The sequence below is a fragment of the Oryzias latipes genome, chromosome 18 (genome assembly GCF_002234675.1).
Source record: "Oryzias latipes chromosome 18, ASM223467v1".
In the NCBI taxonomy this organism is placed as follows: domain Eukaryota; kingdom Metazoa; phylum Chordata; class Actinopteri; order Beloniformes; family Adrianichthyidae; genus Oryzias; species Oryzias latipes.
The window spans coordinates 7663904-7677002 of NC_019876.2; positions in this window are offsets into that span (position 1 = coordinate 7663904).

Sequence of the window (13099 nt, forward strand, 5' to 3'; positions counted from 1 at the left end):
TTTTCATCTGATATCAATGCCTTACCAACACAGTTTCAGGTCATTACGCATGCCTAAGTATCAATGAAATCACATGACAATGATGAATTACTTCATAATTATGTAAAGTAGAAATAAATATACTGCGTATTTAAATTATTTTTTATCAGACACTGGTTTGTTTTATAAAACGTACCGACATCTTTCGGTGGAATACCTTCCGCCTTCGTCAGGGTCGTCATCAGGTGGTGGTGTCAAATAGAAATAACTATTTTGTCTAATAACATATCACATACAGATCAGTTGTCTAAAATATGTTCAGATTATTTTCATTAGAAAAATCATATTTATGATTTAAAAATAACACCATCAGGAAATAAACATAACTAATCATTACTTTTTGGATCAAGTGAATTAATATAATTAGAAATGAATAATTTAACCATCTTTAATAATTGATTAGGCTTTTAACGGGTTCAGATCCAGTGACCATGGAGGCCATCTGAGTCCAGTGAACTCATTGTCATGTTCAAGAAACTATTCTGAGTTGATTCTAACTTTATGACATGGCACGTTATCCTGCTGGAAGTAGCCATCAGAAGATACGGTCCACTGTGGTTGTAACTGGAAGGTCAGCCACAACACTTAGTTAGGCTGTGGCGTTGTAACTGTGCTTATTCTGTACTACAGGCCTAAAGTGTGTCAAGAAAATATCCCCCACACCATTTCATCACCACCACCAGCCTGATTTATTGATTCAAGGCAGGATGGCTCCATGCTTTCATGTTATTGACACCAAATTCTGACCCTACCATCTAAATGTCGCAGCCGAAATGGAGACTCATCAGACCAGAGAACATTTTTCCAATCTTCTATTGTTTCATTTTTGGTGATCGTAGCCTCAGCTTTTTGTTCTTATCTGACAGGAGTGGCACCAGGTGCTGTCTTCTGCTTCTATGGCCCATCTGCCTAAAGGTTACATTCAGTTCAATTCAATTCAATTTTATTTATATAGTCAAATATTACAACATAGTTGTCCCAACAGACTGCATACCAGTAATTGTATAAGAACATGTTATAAGAACTGAAATGTGTGCAGAATATGGACTGGAAACCCCAAGGTCAAAATGGGAAACACCTCCGAAGGTGGTAGAGAATGAGAGGGCAAAGATCCTGTGGGACTTCCAGATCCAGACTGATAGGATGGTAATGGCGAACTAACCAGACATTGTAGAGGTGGATAAAGAACAGTGGAAAGCCGTTGTGGTGGATGTGGCAGTGCCAAGCGATGGGAAGATCAGGAAGAAGGAACATGAGAAACTGAAGAAATACCAGGGACTCAGAGAAAAACTGGAGAAAGCATGGAAAGTGAAGGTGACAGTGGTGCCTGTGGTAATTGGAGCACTTGGGGCAGTAACCCCCAAGCTGGAGGAGTGGCTACAACAGATACCTGGAAAGACCTCAGACCTCTCAGTCCAGAAAAGCGCAGTACTAGGAACAGCTAAGATACTGCGTAATAATAATAATAATAATGCAAAGCGCTTACATTGTGTCCATTATTCCTTCACTCCTCTTTCATACTTGATGATGGTAAGCTACTGATGTAGCCACAGCTGCCCTGGGGCAGACTGACAGAGGCGTGGCTGCCATTTCGCACCTACGGCCCCTTTGACCATCACCGGGATCATTCATACACATGCACACGCCAGTGGAGCCACACTGGAGGCAAGGAGGGTGAAGTGTCTTGCCCAAGGACACAACGGCAGTTTTGGCTGGTGGGGATCGAACTGCCAACCCTTCGATCATTGGACGACCCACTCAACCGCCTGAGCCATTGTCACGTAGGACCCTCAAGCTCCAAGGCCTCGGGTAGAGGACCTGAGCTTGGAGGGTGAGAGGGGCGTGTATATATATATATATATATATATATATATATATATATATATATATATATATATTCTTTAGGAGTGGGGGGCTTTCTGTCTCTCTTTTCTTTATCCACATTTGTTTGCAGATTTTGCCATAATTTTCCAAAGCACCTGAACGTGCGAGAATCTGCATGGCAAGGTTTTGGTGGTTATTAACATAGGAGACTTTAAAAGGTGTTTGACCACAGATGTCTTGGCAAAACAAATACAGTAATAAATGAAAGAGCCAAATATTATTAGAAGAAAACTTCTATGGTGACTGAGATCTTCACTACCAATAACCAATATAGACTATGAATCATGACGACAAAATATTGTTTGCATCCCTCAGGTGCTTTTAGATCATATTTGAATAGATTTAATGTATCATTGAATAATTAAAATATGAAACATTAATTGCTCTCATGTAAAACAGATATGGCCTAACGCTTTTGTCATGAACAAAATAAAAATTCACTGTTTACATCCCAATGAAAAAGTATTCATGATTTAAAACTGCAATCAAGTAGCCATAATATAAAAAAGAACAGGGTCTTGCTCATCAGTCAATGTATTGCCATTGAACCTGTGATGCGCATAATAAATAAAATCAGAATAACATCAGAAGGCAAAATTCCATTGACAATGTACTGCTTTATGAATATTGTTTATTTATTTGACATTCATTCTGTAGTGATCCCAGCAGTAAGAACATATATATTCGTCAGAGAAAGAAATAGTTATAACCAGATGACCAGATGAATTTTTCAGTTTGCCTCATGCAACACAATTGTGATCTATACATTCTGACATAATTTCTAAGTTATCTTGGTATACCAAAAAAAAAAAATAACACACAAAAAAAAAATGTCATGCATGACTGCTCTGTGCTTCGTTACCGTCAACAGGATCAGCAGGACCAACCAGTTTCCTTCTTTATGGAATTTTTTTTTCTTTTGCGCGTCTTGATCAGGCACATCCAACTTCGGTTTCTGGTTTGTCTCAGAGCACCCTGTATAAAAGCAGCCAAATCAAACATGTGAAAAGGATTTATGCACACATAAATTCTAACTGATCCTATGGGATCCTCCTTATGTAAAAAGCAACTTTACTGCAAGCTTTGGGTAAAACAAGCTGTACAGAGATGGTTGAAAGGGAAACATTTTGATTAATATAAAAGTTTGTTAAAAGTTTTAGTGTACATTTAATTTTTAGCAAAAAAGAAAAAAAAATGTTATACTCATATTCTTTTTGCTTTTTTTTCCTAAAAGCTGCCATTACCAGCTAGATGCTGGAAATGCAGTCGGCCCAAACAAAATATCAAGGTCATAGACCTTAACATAACCTTTTTTGAGAGATGTTTCAAGTGAACCACGGATGTAATTTGAAATTCCCCACAAGTTGTCAATAATAAGGATTTATCATAAAAACACAACTATTTGATTATATTGTATTCTGTTATATAAACCCAGACATGTTGAATTAATTTTTTTTACTTAAGCTAAATGGTTGAAAAGCAGTTTTGTGAGGGCTGTATTTTGATCTGAAGTTGTTTGTAACCCTTGTGCTATCCTAGGCACTTTAAAATTGGGAGTTGGGTCATCTAGACCCACTAGACAGTGCGCTGAACCTTTTTTCTTCAATGATTTGTGATCTTCACTGGTGTCCATGGATTACATGAAATCTTTCCACCTTTATCCACCTTTGTCATGGTAGGGAGAACACATCAATGTAAGGGTGGGGTCATCTAAGATAGCACAAGGGTTAATGTGCTATCAACCACAGTTCTTTCCAAGTTCCTTGATTTACAGATAAGAGCAACTTCAGAAAAACAGCAAGTTAACAATCCAAGCAAAAAAGTCTGTTTCTGCAGAGTCTGTTCTCCAATGAAGAGCAAAACGTTGACATTTCAACAGTTTCTTCTATTTTTTTATTTTTTTTTACTGCAAACAGAAGACAAAAATGTTCAGACGGAGAAACAGCTCTTCAAAGTTTCACTAGTTAGTAATCAAGAAGAACTTAAATATTCAAGTCAGGTAAATTCTCCAAGGGACCACAAGGTGCCACTTTTAAAAAAGCAAGACCCAGACAAATGCTACCATAAATGGGCTTAGTGTCTAATTCCTGGTCCTTTGCTTGTTTGGTTGGATGTGTAAATGTAAAACAATTACAGCCAACTGAATTACCAGAAATTGTGTTCTATTAAATTCATTTTTGAATAATTAACAAAAGAAATGTGGAAGGAAAAAGCAGGTGTGCTTTTAGTGTTCTGCATCAGAAACTACAAGTAAAAGTCAGTCCCTGTACATGGGCAAAGATACATTTCAGTGAAAGACAGCTGTTGTCCGTTTGTATTGCAGAAACTGCCCAATGTAGCCACAAGGGGACTAAAGTCTGGGTTCCCCTGTGCTGGTCCCCAGCCCGGATCAAAAACAAGGTTGTGTCAGGAAGGGCATTCGGGGTAAAACTCTCTGCCAAACTATCTGTGTGAGTCAGTGAAAAAGAATTGGATGACAGGAAGTGCCAAAAGGTGAACAAGAACAACACGCACAGAGTATGTGCTACCTCTTATGCAACACCCTCATTTAGTGGTTCCAGATTGTTTACAGCTCAAAACCTGGCTTGTTTTTATCAGCCCCATATTTATCATCATCATAAGACCTGGACTCTTGCATGACTGCTAGTTGAGCTGTTTTGGACTTAATGAGTTTAAAAACAGAAAATCATCTTGAAACAAGAGATCCTTCCTAAAGAAAAATACACCAGTTGACATCCACCCTGTGAATTGTTTTTTTTTTAAATTTTATTTTATTATTTACATTGTTTATAATCATAATAATAAATTTTATTTATATGGCGCCTTTCTGGACACTCAAGGTCGCCTCACAGTCGAAAAATATGTAAAAGCATAAATATACAACAATAAAACTCCAAAACACAAAACAAGTTTACAATTAAAACAGCAATTTAAATATTATGTAATGAATGCATGCCGAAAGAGGTGACTTTTGAGATGTTTGGAAAAGTGAGAGAGAAAGTCCATATTTTGTAGATCAGAGGGGAGGGAGTTCCAGAATTGTGTTTAGTAACTTATCATAGGTGAAATATGTTGCAAAAGACAGATACTGTTTTAGCAAGTTTCCACAGAAGATCAGAAAGAACCTGTTTTACTTGACAAATTCCTTGGTGGCGTTTACAGGCATTGAACACAGGATTGACCCTGTGATAAGTACAGATATTTGCATCAGATTCCATTTGCCTGCAAGGAAAAGCACCTCAGTTAAACAGCAAGAACTTTTCTTTGTGCCCTTTGAACTTATGTAATTTTTGGAAAATATTAAAGTGAATAAATAATAAAAAATATATCTGATTGATTTATGTTAAATCCAGTCAGGACTCAAATGATTCTTATTAAAGCAAGTCAAGAAAAAGACAAGAAAAATGTATCAGTCTTTAATGAGGCTTATCATTGTGCTAATCTTTCTTTAACCAGTATAAACATAATAAACACAAATCACGATCCTTAGAGATCCACATCACTGTTTTCTCCTCAGAGAAATTAAGCAAATGGCAAAACATGCAGGTGAACTGTGGAACAAGTGAACAAAACAATGCAGCTCTGAGACGTGAGTCTGTCTGCCCTTTTTCGGCAGTTTTCACACTACATCCCCCATTATGCATTGGCTTAGAGGGCCAGTGTCCCAGCTCACAATGAGTCGTCCTTGTGAAATGTCTTGAAACCACAACAAACAAACAGTTTCTAAATTTTCTTATCTAACTTTCATTTCATCTCTTAGAAAAAACAGCCGCAACTTCCTGCTTTTCCGGCCACAATTATCACAAAAATGCACGTGAGATTGCGGGCGGGGGGCGGGGGGGCTGTCGATCAATACAGACCATGAATTTCTGCTTCTTTTTTTTTTTGGGATGCTGGTGTGCCGCGGGATTTTTTTCAAGTTTAAAGTGTGCCGCGGCTCAAAAAAGGTTGAAAAACACTGATCTAGACCCACTAGACAGTGCTCTGAACCTTTTTTCTTCAATGATTTGTGATCTTCACTGGTGTCCATGGATTACATGAAATCTTTCCACCTTTATCCACCTTTGTCATGGTAGGGAGAGCACGTCAATGTAAGGGTGGGGTCTTCTAAGATAGCACAAGGGATAAAAATGGAACTTGGTACTTGTGGCACATATCATAGACATACAAGACCTGGCACAGTACCAAAAGAATGCCCACACTCTGGTTTGTGGATTTACTTAGTGCTCATTAACGTTCAGCATCTCCAAAACAAGGGAATTGTGCTGTAATGTCAATGAGAAGAAGAATGCAGTGAATATTTTTCAGGCCTTTATCATTCATTGCCAGGAGGTGGGGCAGGTGAACTATTTTAAATAATTGAAGGCAGTTTTAGATAGCTAGTGTTAAGGACCAGGTAAGTCTTCAAAAGATAATAAAGTTTTGTGATGATCAGGAATACATTTTTTAGTTGGAGTTTTTTTTTCTTTGTATAGCATTTTGCGCTGTTTTAAATAGGACAAGAGTTTTGTTACTTCACTTTGTTAAGTTTATCAGCAATTCAAGCTAATGAACTTCATCAATCAATCTTTCTGGGCTTCAATGACAAGATCAGTTACAAAGATTCAGGTTCATAGGTAAAATCAAAAGTCATGGATATTTAGAAGCTGTTACAGTTTTTCTCAGTCGCTTTAGTACAATTCTCAGATCAGAATTAAAGTTTGCAAATACGTGTGTGCATTTCTCAAAACAATTTGTACAAACAGCAAAACACTATGGATTTCTTGCAAAAGCCTGTAACTTGCTCAAAATCTTTAGTTCATCTCTCCAAACTAAGTATTTATGTCATTGTCTATGAACAAAACAGTCAAATTACTTAGTCGTGTTGTCAATATAACTGTGTACTTTAGAGGGAGGTTCTGATGTAAACTTTGGTCAAAGTTTTGATGACAATTATTGTTAAATGTAAGTTACACCTTTTTTGTTTGATTGCAAGAGACTGGACAAGATTCACATTTACACTTTTATTGTTTATGTTGTAATTTGTTGACAGACCATGTCATACCAACATAGAAAAAACCACTGCAAACAATAACACAAAGGGGAAAAAAAGATAGGACAATATTCTGTACAACAGTACAGGCAGTGCAGTAGGAATTGGTGTGGTCTTCCTACACCTCTTGTCGTTCCTGTATGTTGGGCCACAAATTCTCATCCACATCACAGAGAATATCCTCTCTTGCAATGCAGTGAAATATGTTTGTCACATTATGACGACTTGGTCAACCATTTTGCAGTTAATGACTTATACGATGAACTAATGACTATGTGTTTTGAGGAGTAAGACTATTGCAGAGTGAACTATATAATACATTTTGATCAACATGACATAAACAATTGATAATGTAGAAAGGGCAGAGAATTGTACATAATCATTTGCATGGATGTAACAAAGCAATTGCAACTTGTTCAAAGAAGTGAGAAACTGCTTATATGATGTGCACAAGTGACATCATGATGTGAAGATTGAACAAATAGTTTTGGGAATTTCATTCTGATCTGAGAATTGTACTAAAGCGACTGAGAAAAACTGTAATTTGACAGCAATGTAACACTGTAACCTGATAACACTAGAAGGTGCAGTTCTAGCACTGTTTACAGATGAATCTATAGATATAATAAATATTTAAATATACCACAAGATCAATCATTTTCATTAATTTTGTAATGAGGGACCTACACTGATTTTTGTGGTTGATGCCTGTCTGTCCTAAACTGGAACAGGAGGGTTCTGTTGACACGACTCAATGAATAGCAATGTCGCCTGCGCGTCACTGTGTATACCAGCAAATTGGCAAAGGCCAATCCAGTTACTGTATGTACATTGATGGTTTTTACACTGGCCGCCTGTCTGCCAGAGAATGGGCTTTAAAATTCGTTTACTGGTTTATGAAGCTTTGAATGGTTTTGCACCACAATACATGATTAACCCTTGCGCTACCTTTTTTGAGCCACGGCACACTTTAACCTTGACAAAAATCCTGCGGCACACCAGCATCCAAAAAAAAAAAAAGGAAAAGCTCATAGTCTGTATTGATCTACAGTCCCTCCACGATCTCACGTGCATTTTTGTGATAATTGTCGCAGAAAAATTTGGAAGCTGCAGCTGTTTTTTCTAAAGGATGTAATAAAAGTTAAGTTAGGAGATTAAAAAACTGTTTGATTTGTGTTCGTTGTGGTTTCAAAACATTAAGAGACGAGACTCATTGTGTGCCGAGACGCTCACGCTGTCACTTTAACCCAATGCATCTTGGGAGTTGTAGTTCAATAATCCGCCGAACGCAGAAAGACTAGCGTCTCTGAGCTTCATTGTTTTGTTCACTTTTTCCATGGTCTGACACCAGATTCTGTGGAAAGCTACAACACTAAAGACGAGCTTTAGCTTGTATTTTTGTTAGAACTGAGCGACTGAGCAGAATTCAGAACAAGGACTTAAACCACAAAGACTTTAACCACTTCTGATTGGTCAGACTGATGACATGTGATTAAGGCCGCCTTTACACTGCATGGTTCAAGTGACCCAATTCCGATTTTTTCCTCTCTTGTGGCACAGATCGGATATGACCGGTGAACGTGTAAGCAGGACAATAGCGCATGGATTCCGTTTTTCTCAGATCGGATACAGGCCTCTCTAATATGTGGAAATAAATCGGAAACGAATCGGATACGTGCATTTGCGTATGCCATGTAAGAAGACAAATCGGATATTCCCCAGTAAATGCGAGTCGTACGTCAGTGACATCCACTCAGGACACCACCAACTGAGATCACATGACTTATTAAGGTGCTTTTTGTGCGCTGATGTTGCTGTCAGCGTGTTACCTTTCAGCCTCAGGCTGAAGACCGTAGTTGGAAACCGCTGTTATTTCCGGTCCGGTCCCGGTCCGGACGCAAACGGTAACTAATGAAGCGGGACACCATTGCTATGGAACAGGCTAGAAGCCGTTTATTTCTTTGGGGGGCGTGTATGATGGGGACCGTGTGTGTGTGAGTGCGCGTGCTTGCGTGTGTGTGTGGGTAAGGAGAGAGAGTGAGTGTGAGTGCGGAGCGGGGGAGTGTCGGAGAACCGTAAATTAAAAATAAGGTGTCTCCCCCAAAAGTTTTGGAGTCTTTCTTAGCCCACTCTGGAGGCTGAGGGTTCAGAACGGAAAAGTGAACCCCGAGGAAATCTCCCGTGTGTTTCTGACTACGGTCAGAAAAGAGAAGTCATCGCGCAGGAAAGGTTCAACACTCGGATCAAACTGTTCGGTCAGCACAACGTCTGCAAACACTTCCTCATTCAAAACTCAGAGAGAGCACATAAGACGGCCGAGCAGCCCCCCTTTTTTTCCTCTCCCGTGCATCCCCTCAGAAGCGCCCAAGGCAACGCCTCCTTCCGTCGCCGCCTTGCCTCCATGACATCCGCAATCACAAAAGTACGAAAGAGGTCCGCGGAATGCGGAAATACTGCCACGTAGTCCTCAGAACGCCTACGTTTGATAGTTTCAGCATTGTATAGTGTAAATGCAAAAATCAGATACGGATCACTTTTTTTTTTTTTTTTTTTTTTTTTTTTCTTTTTTTTTTTCTTTTTTTTTTTAACTTGTCCTGTCCAACAGCTAGGCAAACAGATGAGAGCTGAGGGCCTCTTGTGTTGGACATATTTTATTTTAACAAGAGGGGTTATTCATCTTCAGACAAACCAAAGGTATGTCTGAATAAACCCCTTTTGTAATTGAGGCCAAACTTTATTAATTTCAATCATGTTTGAAAATCTTTGGTGTTGGACCGGACGGAAAAGGAAAGAGGGGAAGAAGAGAGAGGGACGTTAGAGAGAGGGGGGGGTAGGAGGGTGATAATAGGAGGGGAAGGGGGGTAAGACCATGAAGCAGCATAGAGCAGGCAGGTTTACTGGTTGTTTATCGTTACGGTACGGTTCAAATGTAGTACAAAAAAGATACGGATCACTTTTAAAAGATGATGTAAGCGGGTTGTCAAAAAAATCAGATATAGTCAGAAAATCGGATATGAGCATCAAGACCTGCAGTGTAAATGCGGCCTAAGATTCCAAGAATGATTGGTGGAGAAAGTTAAAGGGACGGTACCTTTCAGAAAACGGCTTTAGTTGCCGCTAAATCGTAGTAACCTCATTCTTCTCAAAATGTCTTTAATAGAATAAAAAAAAAACACAAAGAAAAGTTTTTTATGATCTTTCATATTCCTGATTTCTCAGTGTTTTATCAGGGCCTGTTTGGATGAACAAAGAGCTGATATCCTGGAGATGGAAAATGTTTTTAGATCAGTTAATGAGGTCAAACCGAAATGCGCAATTCCGCCACTAGGGGGAGCAAAGGAAAAGCAAAGCAGGTGAAAAAGCATATCTCTGCACGTGCCAAAAAAGAAACCTAATAGCTCTGCATCTGGGTAAGATGCACTTTGGTTCCCTTTGAGCTTCACCACTGTTATCTTGCTATAAGGGTGACACAATAATGACCAAAATGTTGTCAAAAAGTGAAGTGGAGTCAAGAGCTTTCCAGGAAAAATTGTTTTTTTGTGTGTGTGTGTACAAAGCTGAATGCAAAACCCCCATGCTTGATATGTCATCAACAGGTCGCAGTGTTCAAAGAATACAACATTCAGCACCACTGAGACTCACCATAAAGAAAAGTTTCACCATTTGCAGTTAAGAAAAGAGAAGCATTACCAACTATTAGCTGGACTGAAAAAAACAACCATTTGCATCCACTGCAGCATTGACATCACTGATGGAGCAGTGACAGCTACCTTATTGTAAACACGTTGGTGCAAACATCCAAACCCTTTTCAGAGGTGAACTTGTGCCCCAAAAAGCAGTCGACCTTTGCCAACATGAGTCTGTCAAGGATTACGATTCCAGATCCAACATTTCTGAGGAGACTTGGACGCCAACTGAAGGAATCCAGTCATTTATTGCATTTTCGGTTGCTATTATTGAAAACACCAACATCACAGATATATACAGCTGTGCATATTTGTTAAAGATGTTAAAAAGACGGTCACAGCTGAGTTTGTTGAGTTGATGGACAACAGCAGCTGATGACATAGTCAGCTCTCTAGTTACAAAATGCAGAAATAATAGAGTTTAATAAACAAAATGCGGAAAAAGATATGCAGATTGCACAACTCGAATTTCGTGTATCAGATCTCAAACAGTATTCCTGCAGAAATTATGTCATTATTAGTGGTCTTGAAATCAAACAGTCTTCTTATGCAAGGGCAGTTAACCCTGTGCTATCCTGTGGGGGCCAGATGAACTGATCCTTACATTGACGTGTTATCCCTAGCATTAAAAAGGTAAAAAAAGGATTTCATGTAATCCATGGACACCAATAAAGATCACAAATCATTGAAGAAAAAAGGTTCAACACACTGTCTTGTGGGCTCCAGATGACCCCACTCCAAATGTTAAAGTGCCTAGCACAAGGGTTACACCAGCAGATGATGGTGAAGAAACAGAAAGACAGAGCAAGAATCAGTTGAGCAACAAGTCTTGGCATTACTAAATTAAAAGGGCATTGCTGTCAACAGCAATGACATTAAAGCTTCTCATGCTTTCCCAAAGAAAATAAACAACAACTCCTCTAATAATAATCAGGTGGCGCAGTGGTTACGCTCTTGCCTCACAGCAAGAAGGACCATGGTTCCAGTCCTGGCTGGGAGACCTGAAACAGAACATCAATCAATCAAATCTTTATTTATATAGCCCTTTCACATCTTCCAGACATTCAAAGTGCTGCACACGTATAACTACACTAAAACCATAGGTGAAATTCAAAGAAGCACAGTAAAATGATAATAAAATCATCAATAAAAGAAAACACTAAAAACCTGTCTAATTATCATTCTCTCTGGTGTTAAAAGCCAATGTAAAAAGATGAGTTTTTAGCAGAGATTTAAAATCATTTAAGGATCTGGCAGATCTCATTGACAGGGGGAGACGATTCCAGAGTTTAGGAGCAACCACTGAAAACGCTCTGTCCCCCTTGGTCACGCATCTGGTCTACATGTGATGATGTGGGGAAATTGCATATTTTGGTGTGTTTTCTTTTGTGCATGTTTTGCATGTTTGTGGTACCTGTTTTTGCATGCTATGGACACGCCCCCTTGAAACACAGCTGGCGATCAACAACACCTGTTCCAAATTAGAAGAGGACTATAAGAGTCCTCAGGGGAAAAGCCCAGCAGGTCCGCGCATTGGGAGAGGCGTCACGCGCCGGCCGCGAGGCCGCCCGCCGGCCGGAAGGTCGCACGCACGCCGGCAGAGAGCGCCCGCACGCACGCACGCAGGGAAGTCGCATGCCGGCAGCAGGGCACACGCACACGGGGCGCGGTTGGAGCACCGGAGCGACAGACGCAGTGGGGACCCACCGTGACCGCACACGCACCGGGAGAGCTTGGAACGCTGGAACCACCAGTCTGCAACGCGGTCAACACGCAGTGGCAGGGCAGGGACCCTGCCTGTGTTGTAAGTAGCCGGACGTGATTTTGCAGACTGGTCGAACTAAGTCTGGTGGCAGCCTGCATCGGAGATTGCTTGGTGCTGCCGTCTACCTGTCTCCGCAGGATTCCAGCGTGTCCGGAGGGCCAGCTGGAGGTGACACGGAGGAGTGTCCACGTTACGCGCAACCCCAGAGGCGAGGGGAGCCCCGCCTCCCAAGTCCAGGTGTGCATGTCCGGAGGGACCCTCGGCGCAGCGTCGGGAGAAGTCGACCCCAAGGGCCAAGCCTGGCGTGGAGAGGACGCCCCCCTGGTTGGGATCAGTGACCCGTCCCTTTGAGCGGCATTTTTAAATGGGTTTTAACCGTTCTTTGGACTTTTTTAGCCCTTTTTTTTAATTCTATTTTAACTGCTTTTAGGATTTTTATCTTGTTTTATTGTTTTTAATCTTGCCTGTGAATTCTTAGACTCATCCCATGCTCGTTTAGGTGTTTTTAACTGGAACCCTGTGGCCATTCATATTTTTATATTCTAATAAATTGTCATTGTGGCCAAGAACTCGGGTCCTCTTTGGTGGTGTGCGTGCGCTCTCCCCAGATCATTCCCCTAGCCCTTCAATATCCTCATTCATTTTATTTATTCAACCCATCTTTCAACCCTACAGGCCTTTCATACCCCTTCT